The sequence below is a fragment of the Vulpes vulpes genome, chromosome 11, assembly GCF_048418805.1.
Source record: "Vulpes vulpes isolate BD-2025 chromosome 11, VulVul3, whole genome shotgun sequence".
NCBI classification, from domain to species: domain Eukaryota; kingdom Metazoa; phylum Chordata; class Mammalia; order Carnivora; family Canidae; genus Vulpes; species Vulpes vulpes.
In genome coordinates, this window is record NC_132790.1 from 73,728,900 (window position 1) to 73,742,174 (window position 13,275).

The 13,275-nt window shown below is 38.7% G+C and overlaps 1 long non-coding RNA gene and 2 pseudogenes across 3 annotated transcripts in view; 1 reads left to right on the forward strand and 2 right to left on the reverse strand.

Annotated features, from left to right (window-relative positions):
• Positions 1–13,275, reverse strand: part of LOC140594453 (uncharacterized) — a 640,333-nt gene that overhangs the window by 617,105 nt on the left and 9,953 nt on the right. The gene's annotated exons all lie outside the window — the stretch shown is intronic.
• LOC112925636 (transcription initiation factor TFIID subunit 6 pseudogene) lies at positions 982–2,534 on the reverse strand (annotated as a pseudogene).
• Positions 2,619–4,599, forward strand: LOC112925637 (nuclear receptor subfamily 2 group C member 2 pseudogene; annotated as a pseudogene).

Consider the following 13,275-nt stretch of genomic DNA (forward strand, 5'->3'; position numbering starts at 1 on the left):
TTTCTTTGGGTAAATATCCAGTAGTAGAATTATTGGATCATATGGTATTTCTATTTTTAATTTTGGGGGGAAACTATATACTGTTTTCATAGCGGCTGCTCCAATTTACAGTCCTGTCAACAATGCATAAGGATCTCCTTAATTCCCTATCTTTGTCACCACTTATTTCTTATCTTTGTGAAAGTAGTGCCATTGTGACAGGTGTAACATGGTATGTCACTGTGGGTTTGATTTTCATTTTCCCAGGGATTGGTGATGTTGAGCACCTTTTCATGTGTCTGTTGGCTGTGTGCCTTCTTTGGGAAAACATTTATTCAGGGGTGCCTGCGTGGTTTAGTCAGTTAAGTATTCAACTCCTGATCTTAACTCAAGTCTTGATCTCAGGGTTGTGAGTTCAAGCCCTATGTTAGCATCCACACTGGGCATGGAGCCTACTTAAAACAAAAACAGAAAAATGTCTATTCAGGTTCTCTGCCCATTTTTAAATTGGATTATTTGGGGTTTTTACTGTTCAGTTGTATATGTTCTTTATATATTTTGTATATTAGTCTCATCAGATATATCATTTGAAATATCTTTTCCCATTTGTTTTGTTGGTGGTTTCCTTCACTGTGCAAAAGCTTTTTTAGTTTAATGTAGTCCCTCTTGTCTATTTTTGTTTTTGTTGCCTTTGCTCTTGGTGTCAAATCCAAAAAATCATCACCAACACCACTGTCAAGGGGCCTCACTGCCTATGTTTTCTTCCAGGAGTTTCATGGTTCCAGGTCTTACACTGAAGTCTTTTCTTTCTTTTTTTCTTTTTTTTAACAAATCAAACTTTTATGATTTGGAATTGGCTGCACAGTATCTAAAAAGAAAGTAATGTGGGAGAAACAGTCTGCCACCCAGCATGCATGTAAGAATCTGGGGGGGAAGAAGAAAGTAGACTGATGTGTAACAGCATCAAGGAGCAGGGTGATGTGAGCAGCCAGATCTAGGGGACTAGAAACCATTAGCCTTTGGAGCTGGAGGAGGGCTGTCCCCAGCTTCCTATTTCCCTCACAGAAGGCACTGCCCTCAAGTTGGGAGGGGGCTGAGGACTGGGAGAAGGATGGGTAATAGGGCATCCTTTGCCCCTCCTCTATTGGGGTAAGAGAGACCATGACATACTTCTGGACAATACCAAGGACCAAAGGAAGGTGGGGGTGCAATTGTGGCCATGGAGATCAGTATAACAGTGGGCTGCACACTGGGGATAGTGGTGGTGACAGGAGAGGTAGTGCTAGAACCTGCACCAGAAGATGAACAGCTGAGGGATAACACCTATTGGGTATGAGTCATGGAGGACAATGACATTATCCTAAACTTGGTTAGAGGAGGGGAAGAGTAAGATGCAGTTCACAGACACACCTGTGTCTGGATGGGCAGTATGGTGGCACCGGAACCTTCAGCAAAACAGAGGTCCTAGGGCCAAGCTGAGGGGCCCATAAGAGGTCAGTGTGGGCCAATGATGAGAGGTGATCAGAGCAGTCCTGCTGACCTACTGAGCCTGCAGAGCAACCTGGCCAGAGCTCTGACCACATGGGAGGAAAGGAGGAGTCCAGGGCCCCAAATTCTGCCCCACAGGAATCCTAATTATCAGATGTGGGAGCAGCTAGTACTAAGGCATAGTGTTTCAGGAGGAGGCCCTGCATGTGGTCAACTCAGATGCAGTTGATATTGCTCAGCACAGGGCCATCCAGGACACTGCAGAGCCACTTCACTTCCTGCTGTAGCCATGGTAGAATCAGAATCTTAATCACATCGTGTCCCAGCTCTGCCAAGCCTGAAATGGAGCCACCATGAGTTATCCACAAGTCTTCTCAGTCCACCTAGCTCTTGATGAAGGTCATAGTGACCTGGGACTGGATGTTGTTAGTGGTTGTGCAGAAATGTCTACAGATCTGGGCTATGAGGCAGGTGGCAAATCACCCAAGGATTGTCCACATCTGACTGCAGGCCCAGATGTCTGCCTGAGAGGCAGGTCCTCACAGCTGGAATCAATTCATGTGTGGAGTTTTCTAAATCCAGTGTGGGGTTATCCTTCAGTACCATCACCATGCACATTAGAAAGATGAGCAGATTTTGGAAACGTCTGCTCCCTTTCCAAATATAAATCTCAGTCCCAAACTGTACACTCTAGTACTGCTGTAGAGACATACAATTATTTCCTAGTTCATATAATCTCGGGTTTTATATATACATACACACACACACACATATATACACACACATATAAATACCTGATGCCAGATTTTTTCATAAATACTTCAGCTACTGTAAATATTGTCTCTGAATCATTTTAGAAAATAAACACAATGTATTAAAATCAAGCGTTGGGAAATTTCATGGTCTCACAACTTTTATTTTGGAGTTGTGCAATTATTACATAACTCTGGACTACAGATCAATTATACTTAGTAGTTCCTAAGCCTTCATAAAGTAATTTTTCAAACTTTAAAGAAAAAAGCAAGCCAGTTACAGAGCCACAGGGATCATGAACTCTGACCTTGCATTGACAAAAACAATAACAATCTTTCCTCACAACCCCGGAGTGCCCACAGCCATCTCCTATGCCCTCTGTCCCACAACCATCCCCTATGCCCTCTGCCCCCTGGCCCACAGCCTTACCAGCCCACCACCCTGGGCTCCTGCCACCAGCCAAATGCCTGGGAGCTGGGCCTCTTGTGCCTTACCCTCTGCCCAGGGCCTCCACAGACACCTTACCTGCTTCTAGGCCACTTGGGTGCCAAATCTCGAGTTTCTCTGGTGATTTCGCTTCCCAGGCAGCTACAAATCTGGGGGGACTGGTTCAGTGCAGGGTGGCTGAGGCACTGCACACAGATCTCTTGCAGGAATTTCCGGCATGAGAAATTCAGGCTGTCCCGGTGCACCCAGGTAACCTCCGCTCACTCTGCTGTAGCCTGGCCTCAGTGTGCTCAGGTCGCTACAGACCAGCAGACAGAAAATCCAGATAGTCACCGTGGTAGATACCTCTGGATTCTGAAAGCACCATTCCAGATGGAGCTGGGACTGAGAAGGTGATCCCAGCTTTCCTGGAGACATCCAGTGCCAGGTAGCTCATTCTCACCACCTAGGATAACCTCATCTTTGGCAGGATCCAAATCATAAGGGACTCTGCTTCTGCAGAGCATTTCCTCTGGAAGGCCCACATCCTGCGGCCCCAGGTGGCGGAGTACTATATGGTCTGTGGCCACAAAGCTCCTGGTTGTTGCTATGGAGATGTCAGTTGTGAAGAATGCAAAATGTATTCAAAAGAGGTACAAGGAAAATTTGAGCTACATCTGTCAAAGCAACCAAGACTGTATCATCATCAATAAGCATCACCAGCACAGCTGTCAGTTTTGTTGAATAAAAAAATGCTTAGAGACGGGTATGGAAATGTAATCTATTCAGTGAGAACAGAAGCCCTTTGGGGGTTAGGGGGCATTTAATGTGCAATGGGAGAAACCAAGCAATTGTGCTGCTTTAACTAAGAAACTTGCAATCATCCAGGAGCCTTTGATATATGCCAGGATGGTGTAGTTCTCCTGACCATGTATTCTAAACCTGAGACAAGCAAGGGGGCTCTGGGCATACTAGCAAATATAGTAACCTCCTTTGTAGACCTATATAAACCCCTTAACAATGGTAATGCTTCGGAAACACCATGGGAGAACCAGTCTGAAAGTGAGATTCCTTCAGCATTTGATACGTTAGCAAAAGCACTAATACCACAGACAGCTTCATGTCTCCAAGCCTAGCAGGGAGGACAGACACCAGTAGAGGATCCATGGAGCATCCATGTTATCACTGGAGACCAGTCTCCACCCACCATTGAGGTCAAAGGCTTCCTCCTTTTAGACACTTAGAACACATGTAAGCTTATAATGATACGAGTACCTCAACATGGGCTACATCTGCAAGTCTACATCACACTTGCTTTTCCTCCCCATGCATCACCTCAGGTCAATCCCAGCAGTTCAGATACTTGGTCAGGGATGCAACGCCAGCCTCAAGCTGTCCTGTTGGAATGAGCTCTTCACCCTTGGCCTGACCCAGTGTGCCCAGGTTTAAGTCTCTCCAATAACCTGTAGAACTGCATCAATGAAGATAAACTTTCTGGTTACTGGATAAAGCAAGTCAAGGAGCACATCTGGAAGCATCAGCAGGACTTCTATTAACAGTAGGGTGAAGCTGAACATAGACAGCTGTGAGTATGCATACCTTAAAGCTACAGTTCTCTTTAGTCCTGACCATCCAGGTTTGACCAGCACAAACCAGACTGAAAAAGTCCAAGAAAAAATAGAGATAGACTTACAAGACTATGTTCAGAAACCCTACTCAGAAGACACCTTCTGAGTGGCTCAGATTCTCATATATCCACTGGCCACATGCTGATGAGCTCCAACAGTAACAGAACTTAATTTATTTCATTTTATTTATTTGTTTATTTATTTTTATTGGCCTCATTGTCAATATTTTGATAGCATAATTCCCTACATCCTCAAGATGGAGATGACAGAGTATAATGACCAGATCACCAGAGCCAGTCTCTGGTGCACTGCACACACCTGCTGAGGAACAAAAGAGTCTTCCTTTTTTTTTTTTTTTTTAAGATTTTACTTATTTACTCATGAGAGACACAGAGGAGGAGGCAGAGGGAGAAGCAGGCTCCCTGCGGGGAGCCCGATGGATGCAGGAGTCAATCCAGGACCCTAGGATCACGCCCTGAGGTGAAGGTAGATGCTCAACACTCAACCACTAAGCCACCCAGGCATCCAACCTATTTCTTATTTTTAAAGACAAGAATTACCCATACCCACAGAATGCTCTTAATTCATCTGGCAATACTTGCAATGTTGCCCTTTTATAGAGGGAAAAAAAAATTTCAAAAAGTGACAACCACTAATTGGGCAAAAAGAGGAAAAATAGTAATTTCTAAAGATTACTATTTTTAATCAAAAGTTTTATTGACATAATTTTAGATTCACATGCAGTTCCAAGAAATGATACAAAGATCCCTGTACACTTTGCTCAATTTACCATAGTGGTAACATTTTATAATACTGTAGTATAATATCACACCAAAATATTGACAATACAATCCACCAATCTTAGTAAGATTCCCTCAGTTTTATTTGTACTCATCTGCTGTGTGTGTAGGTGTGTATATGTGTATTAAACTCTGCATTTTTACCTGTGTAGGTTTATGTATCCACCAAAGTCAAGATAAACCACAGGGACTTAAATATAAGAACTAAAACTATAAAACTCTTAGAAGAAAACATTGGTGTAAATCTTCGTGACTTTGAATGAGGCAATGGTTTCTTAGATATGACAATAAAAGCAGAAACACCAGCAGAAGAAAGAAAAGAAAGAAATTAAAAACGTTTATACTTTAATGTATACCTTTAAGAAAGCAAAAAGACAACCTACATAGTGGGAAGACATTTTTATATATCACGTATCTGATAAAAAGAATTTATTCTAAAATACACCTTGGTGGCTCAGTGATTGAGCAGTTGAGCCTCTACCTTTGGCTAAGGTTGTGATCCACGGGGGGGGGGGGGGGGGGGGGGGGGCTGGGATCAAGTTCCACATCAGCCTCCCTGCAGGGAGCCTGCTTCTCCCTCTGCCTGTGTCTCTGTGTCTCTCTTGAATAAATAAATAAAATAATTTTTTTAAAAAAAGAGAACTTAAAGAACTCTTACAACTCAATAACAGAAACAAATAACCCATTTTTTTAATGGACAAATGATCTCAATAGACATTTATCTAAATAAGACATAAAAATGGCCAATAAACACATGGGAAAATGCTCAATATCATTAACACATCAGAGAAATGCAAATTAAAAGTAACTGAGATACCATGTCACACCTGTTAGGATGGCTAGAATCAAAGAGATAGTAACAAATGTCATGAGAATGTAGATAAATCTGAACCCTCATATTCTACTAGCAGGAATGTAAAATGGTGTGGCTGCTTCAAAAAGCAGGCTGGCAGTTCCTCAGATGGGTAAATGTGAAGTTACCATATGACCCAGCAGTTGTACTCTTAGGTATAGAACCTAATAGAAACAAATGAAATAGAAACAAATGCCCACACAAAAAAAATTTTACATAAATGTTCATAGCAGAATTATTCATAATAGCCAAAAAGCAGGAAGGACCTAAATCCAACTTATGAATGGATAAATAAATGTGGCATATCTATACAATAGCATATTACTTAGCAATAAAAAGGAATGAAGAATGCATTTGTGCTACATCTTAGGTGAATCTTGAAATCGTGATGCTAAGTGAAAGAAGCCAGTCACAAAAGACCATATATTATATGATTCTGTTTACATGAAATATGCAAAATAGGCAAACATATTGAAACAGAAAATAGATTAGGGATTGCCTGGGGCTGAGGAAGGCAGTTGGGAGAAATGGGGAATGACTTCTAGCAGTTATGTTTCTTTTTGGAGTGATGAAAATCCTTTAAAATTGTGACAATGGTTCCAAGTGTCTGTGAATAGACTAAAAACCATTGATTTGTATACTGTAAATGGGTAAATTGTATGGTGTGTAAATCATAACTCAATAAAGCTCTTATTTTTTAACAGGGAAAAAAAGTAAATCTCAAGTGTCTTTCATGTTGCAACTTTATTTATTTATTTATTTTAAATATTTTATTCATTCATTTATGAGAGACACACAGAGAGAGGCAGAGACACAGGCAGGGGGAGAAGCAGGCTCCATGCAGTGAGCCCAATGTGGGACTCAATCCGAGGTCTCCAGGTTCACACCCTGGGTTGAAGGCGGAGCTAAACTGCTGAGCCACCCAGGCTGCCCCATGCTGCAATTTTATAAGCATACTCACCTTCCCAACCCACTCTCTATCCCTATTTCTATTCAGTGACAATCAGGAATCTGCCTTCTATTTCTAAAATTTTGTTATTTCAAAACTGTTACATAAATGGAATCATACAGTATGTAACCTTTAGGTATTGACTTTTTCCACTCAACATAATTCTTCAGAGATTCATCTAAGTTGTTGCATGTATTAAGGTTCCTTTATTTGTTACCCTTGGTATAGGTATACCACAATTTGTTTAACCATTCACCAGTTGAAGGACATCTGCAATGATTCCAGGTTTGGGTTGCTACAAATAAAGCTTCTATGAATATTTATGTACAAGTCTTTGTGTAAACATAAATTTTCAATTCTCTGGGGGGAAATGCCCAAGAGCACAATAGCTGAATTATACAATAATCACGTATTTCATTTTTTAAGAACTTACCTAACTTTTTTCCAGAGTGGCTGTATCATTTTACATTCCTACCAGCAATGTATAAATGATCCAATTTCTCCACATCCTCACCAGAATTTGGTGTTGCCATTATTTTTTTTTATTTTACTCTTGCTGATAGGTGTAGAGTTCAAATTTCATTGTGATCTTAATTTGCATTTCTTTGATGGCTAATTCTGTTAAACATCTTTTCATGTGCTTTTCTGCCATTGGTTTATCCTCTTCAGTGAAATAAATGTCTGTGCATGTCTTTTGCTTATTTTCTAATTAGGTTGTTTTTTACTACTGAGTTTCAACATTCTTTATATAATCAAGATGTAGCTCTTTGTTGGATTGGTGTTGTATTGTTTTCCTATAGCTGCTGTAACAGATCAACACAAAGGGAGTGTCTTAAGACAATAGAACTCTGTTTCTCCCCCAGTTCTAGAGGCTAGAAGTCGAAAATCAGTGTATTAGCAGGATTGCATTACCTCTGGAATAAAAGACTTTCTTTGCCTCTTCCAGCTTCTAGTGGCTGTTAGCACTCCTAAACTTACGGTCACCTCTCTCTCTCTGCTCAATCTTCCCATCTCCTTCTTCCTCTGTGTGTTTGCCTGGTGGCTGCATCACTCCACTCTCTACTACCATTTTCACATCATCTTTCTTTCTTTGTGTATTTGTCAAATCACTGTCTGTATCTCTCTTATAAAGCTTCTTGTAATGACATTTAGGGCCCACCTGGGTAACCAAAAATAATTTCCTTATCTCAAAATCTTTAGCTTAATTAATTAGATGTTCATTATACAAGAAAATTACCCCTTTTCTTGTCAAATTCTATGTATTTTGAAAACATTAATTAATAAGTTTTAAAATTTTTATTTATTTATTCATTTGAGAGAGAGAGTATGTGTAAGCAAGAGCATGAGCAGGAGGGAGAGTCAGAGGGAGAGAGAGAAGCAGACTCCCTGCTGAGCAGGGTGGTGGATGCAGGATCCATCCCAGGGGTCATGACCTGAGCCAAAGGCAGACGCTTAACCCACTTAGCCAACCAGGTACCTCTAATAAAAGTTTTAAAGGAAAAAAAAAAAAAGACCCTTTTTCCAATTAACATTTACAAGTTCCAGTGATCGGACTTGGTACTTTTAAGTACCCATTTTTCAACCTACTGCAAGTGGTTTGCAAACATTTTCTCCCAGCCAGTAACTTGTCTTTTTATCCTCTTAACAGGACCTTTCACAGAGCAATTTTTTTTTCATTTGAATAAGATACAATAGATGGCTTTTTCCTTTTATGGATCATGTTTTTGGTGTCCAGTAGTTTACCTTTTTTTAAGATGGCCTACCTGAAAAGCATATAGGTGAGACTCAACTATTTCACAGGGCTGGCTGAAGAGCCATGTTTGTAATCCAAGACAGTTAGTGTAGGAGTAAATGTAGGCTGAAATGGAAGTTAAAGCAAATTTATTTGTGGCTTTTTTATATGTAAAGACTTTGATGGCAAGAAGGCATACTAACACAAATAAAGCTATAGCTTGAAAGGCAAAAGACAATTAACTAAAGGGGACTGAACCCAGCCAACCTGTTCTAGCATACTGTAGCAAAGGAGTTAGAATCAAACTGAATCTTGAAGAACAAACTAATAGAGTAATTCTAGATTAGATCATGAACCTGAGAAAAAATAAAGCTATAAAAAACATTATTGCACCAATTGATGAAATACATATTGTAGGCTTGAAAATATTGTATCAATGTAAAATTTTCTTATTTTGCTCACTGTACTGAGATTATGCAAGAGAATATTCCTTTTTCCTAGGAGAGATATGTAAGGTTTTTAGCAACAGGAGCACAGTGTCTCCTACTTACTTTCAAATTGAATAGATCTGTTCCCAGGTAGAGATAGAAAGGTAGATCATGCTCCAGAAAGGAGATTACAATCTAAGTGGTCAAGAGGGTGGATAGCCAAAGAAGACCAGTTGTTCCAGAATTGGTCATTTAGAGCAGTGGTCCTCAGACTGGACTGTATGTTAGAATCTGCCTCTTAGGTAAGGTAAAATTTATCTTCCCTCAGTGCACATTTCCATTCTCCCAACCTGGCAAAGTTAGCCAACCACTGTCAGATGAGATAATTCACTAATGTTCTGTAAATGAGGCAATTTGCTAGTAAAATCTACAAGTGCCTAGAGTAAATCATATTTCATTTTTATTATAACTCCATACTAAATCGTAATCAAAATTTGATGCTATCAATAAACACTGCATTTCTATCTAAGCAAAATAATATTTAAAAGAGAAGAATGCTGGAAAACTAGTAAATTGAAATTTTTTCTATTGTTTCACTTTGCACAAGAAGCTGATAATTTCATATGTAACTAGACATGCTAATATAATAGCACTGCCATAGATAATCTAAGAAATAATTAGTTTGGAGTTTTATAAGTATGTGCACATCTCTTGACTATTCTAGAAACCTCATTCTACTTGTTGTACCTCCTTCACTATAGGCCTCTTTCTCAGTCATCAGCCCCTTTTTACTCTGATACATAGTGCCATTTTACAGCAAAACTTGCCTTCTCTTAGTGCACATTGTCAGTCTAGTCTTTAAGTATACCCAAGAAAGATCCTATTTGAAGAAAGTTGTTTATGAAAGAAATTATACAATAACATCAAATGGAATTGAGATTTCCAAGGATAAACACAAATGTGTCAAAATAGAGTATCAAATGTAGACACTTGAGAATATTTGTATAATAGAAATGAATGTTGAATAAACATGCTTCTAGTCAAAATGAATAGAGTATGTATGATTCAGGAAGTTTTTTTTAATGACAAGAAAAACTGTATGAGAGTTTCAACCTCTATTTAATTTCACTTAAAAACTGGAGTGAGAATGTATTGGAAGAAGGTTGCAACTGAAATTTCAGAGTTTTAGGTCTTTTCATGCAATTTCAAAATAATCTTTCTAATTCTGTTCTCTTTAGCCCTCCTTTGCACCAGAATAATTAGCCATACAGCTCTGTAATGGGTGGTTAAATTAGGTAAAGTCATTAATAAGGTGAGGCAGGAACATATTGTCGGAAGAGAAATACAAGAAACCACTTCAAGAAACTGTGAAACTGGGATGCCTGGGTGGCTCTGTGGTTGAGTGTCTGCCTTCAGCTCAGGGTGTGATTCCAGAGTCCTGGGATCTTGAATCCCACATTGGGCTCACCACAGGGAGCCTGCCTCCCCGTCTGCCTATGTCTCTGCCTCTGTGTCTCTCTTGAATAAATAAATTAAAAAAAAAAAAACTGTGAAACTCAATAAATCATGCCTCCAAAATCTAGAACTTGAACGAGATTGAACAAAACAAATTTTAGTTAAACTTCAACATTCTTACTATTTCTATAATACTTATAACTGTTTTATTGATCTATCAGTTCTTCCATTACATTAACACATAACACAAAAGCAAAATTAGCCATCAAATAACATAACATTAGTGATTTGTGTTTATAAGATAAAGCTTTAATGAAAATGACACATGTCTGGCAGGTACGTATCCCCTCTCCTATGGCATGCCTATGACATTCAAAACAAATTGACAATGATATTATTTCCCCTCAGTATAATACTAACTCAGAATCCTTCTCAATACAAAGTTCAGACAGTCGTTGCTTCATTCATTCATTCATTCATGAAGCAAAGATTTATTCTGTGCCTCTTCCAGGATCCAATATTAAACAAGACAGACACAGCCCCTGTCATGATAGAGTTTACACATTTTAGGGAAGAGAGACATCAAAATAAGTAATTATGGTATGATGTAAAGTGACATGAAAGATGGCCATTTCTGCTATACCTGGTTTAGGATTTACATTTTTCATAAGCTAGAAGCCTAAGAAAATGTGTCATGAAACTTACATAGTTCCCTATACAAGGACTTCCACTCATATTAGATATTATTATAAAAGGGAGGTTTGAAATGTTTACTAAAACTGTACATATTACTACTCCAATAATATAGTGGTTCTATTATGAAGAGGAAAGAAGGGATGTTAGGTAGGCAACAGCAGTCTCTGCCTTAGTATTTAAAAATACATTTGTTCTTTAAGGCCCCTGGGTGGTTCAGTCACTTAGGTATCCAACTCTTGATTTTGGCTCAGATCATGATCTCAGGGTCCTGAGAACGAGCCCTTCAAGGGCTTCGTGCTGGGCATGGAACCCGCTTAAGATTCTCTCTCTACCCCTCCCTGCCCCCACCTCACCACTGTCTCTCAAAAAAAATTGTTCTGTGAATGAATGAAATCTTTATTAAAGTCGCTCCATTGTTTCAATTTCCTCAACTAAAACAATTTTTTAAGATTTTATTTATTTATTTATTTTAGAGAGAGAGGGAATGAGAGTGAGAGAGTGGGGAGGGAAAAGTAGAAGGAAAGACTCAAGCAGACTCCAGGCTGAGTTCAGAGCCCAATGTAGGGGTTAACCTCATGACCCCGAGATCATGACCCTATCCAAAACCAAGAGTTGGTCACTTAATCAACTGTGCCACCCAGGTGTCCCAACATTCATTTTCTAACTCACATTTTACAATATTAATTTCCTTTTTATCTTAGGTCATTAGCATTCTTAGTTATTACATAATTGTTATATAACTTTACATAGGTGTATACCTTGTTTTCCTAAATAAAGTCCTATGTATACCTTTTTCTCTTTATTTATAGAATATTATCAGTGCACTATAAATTATTTTACTTAATAAGAGTGTTAGTCTGTTTAGGCTGCTATAACAAAATATCACTGTCCTAGTGGCTTACAAACAACAGATTTTTATTTCTCACAGTTCTAGAGGCTGAGAAGTCAAGGATCATGGTGCTGCCAGATTTGGTTTTTAATGAGGGCTCCCTGGTTCACAGCCAGTGACTTCTCCCTGTGTCCTCAATGGTGGAAGGGGCCAGGGAGTTCTGTGGAATCTCTTTTATAAAAACATTAACCCCATTCATGAGGGCTCTGCCTCTGTGACCTAAATACCTTCCAAAGGCCCCACCTCTTAACACATTCCCACTGGGAATTAGGATTTCAAACTAAAGAATATGGGAAGAACACAAACACTCAAACTGTAAGCAATTCCCAATATTCGAAGGAATAATATACATCAGAAAAAAAGAAGAGAAATAACCACTTTCTATTGTGACAATTAATTACTACATATCTCAAATTGTTTTTAGTGTGCTCCTACTATGGATTTTTAAAAGTAAATCAACATTAGTGAAAATAAAAATCAGGAACGTCTAGATAAGTCTAGCTAATCATAACCCTATTGAACATATTTTAAGAAGGTGGAATTTGCATACATGACAAAGTAAAGGGATAGAAAAATATATTCCACACAAATGGAAACCAAAAGAAAGTGAAGGTATCTATACTTAATTCAGACAAAATAAAGTTTAAGCAAAAACAAGAGACAAAAGGTCATTATATAATGAAAAAGATGTCAGTTCATTAAGAGGACATAACAATTGCAAATATAGATGTATCCAACATTGGAATACCTAAATATATTCAACAAAGGCTAACACATTGAAGGTAGTAATAGGCAATGATATAATAACCGGGGGTGGGTAGGGGAGGTTTAATACACTTTCAACAATGGATGATAATCCAGATAGAAAATCAAAAAAGAAACATAGGACCTGAACTATATTTTCAATGGACCTAACAGACATACAGAACATTCCATCCAACAGCAGCAGAACATTCTTCCCAAGTACATCATGGAATATTCTCTAGAATAGACTATTTCTTAAGTCACAAATCAAGTCTTAGCAAATTTACAAAGACTGAAGTCATACCAAGTATCTTTTCCAACCACAATGGTATGAAATTAGAAATCAACAGTAGGAGGAAAGCTAGAAAATTCACAAATATGTAAAAATTAAAGCAATCCTGAACAACCAATGGATTAAAATGAACTCAGAAGGGAAATCAGGAAAAAAAAAAAAA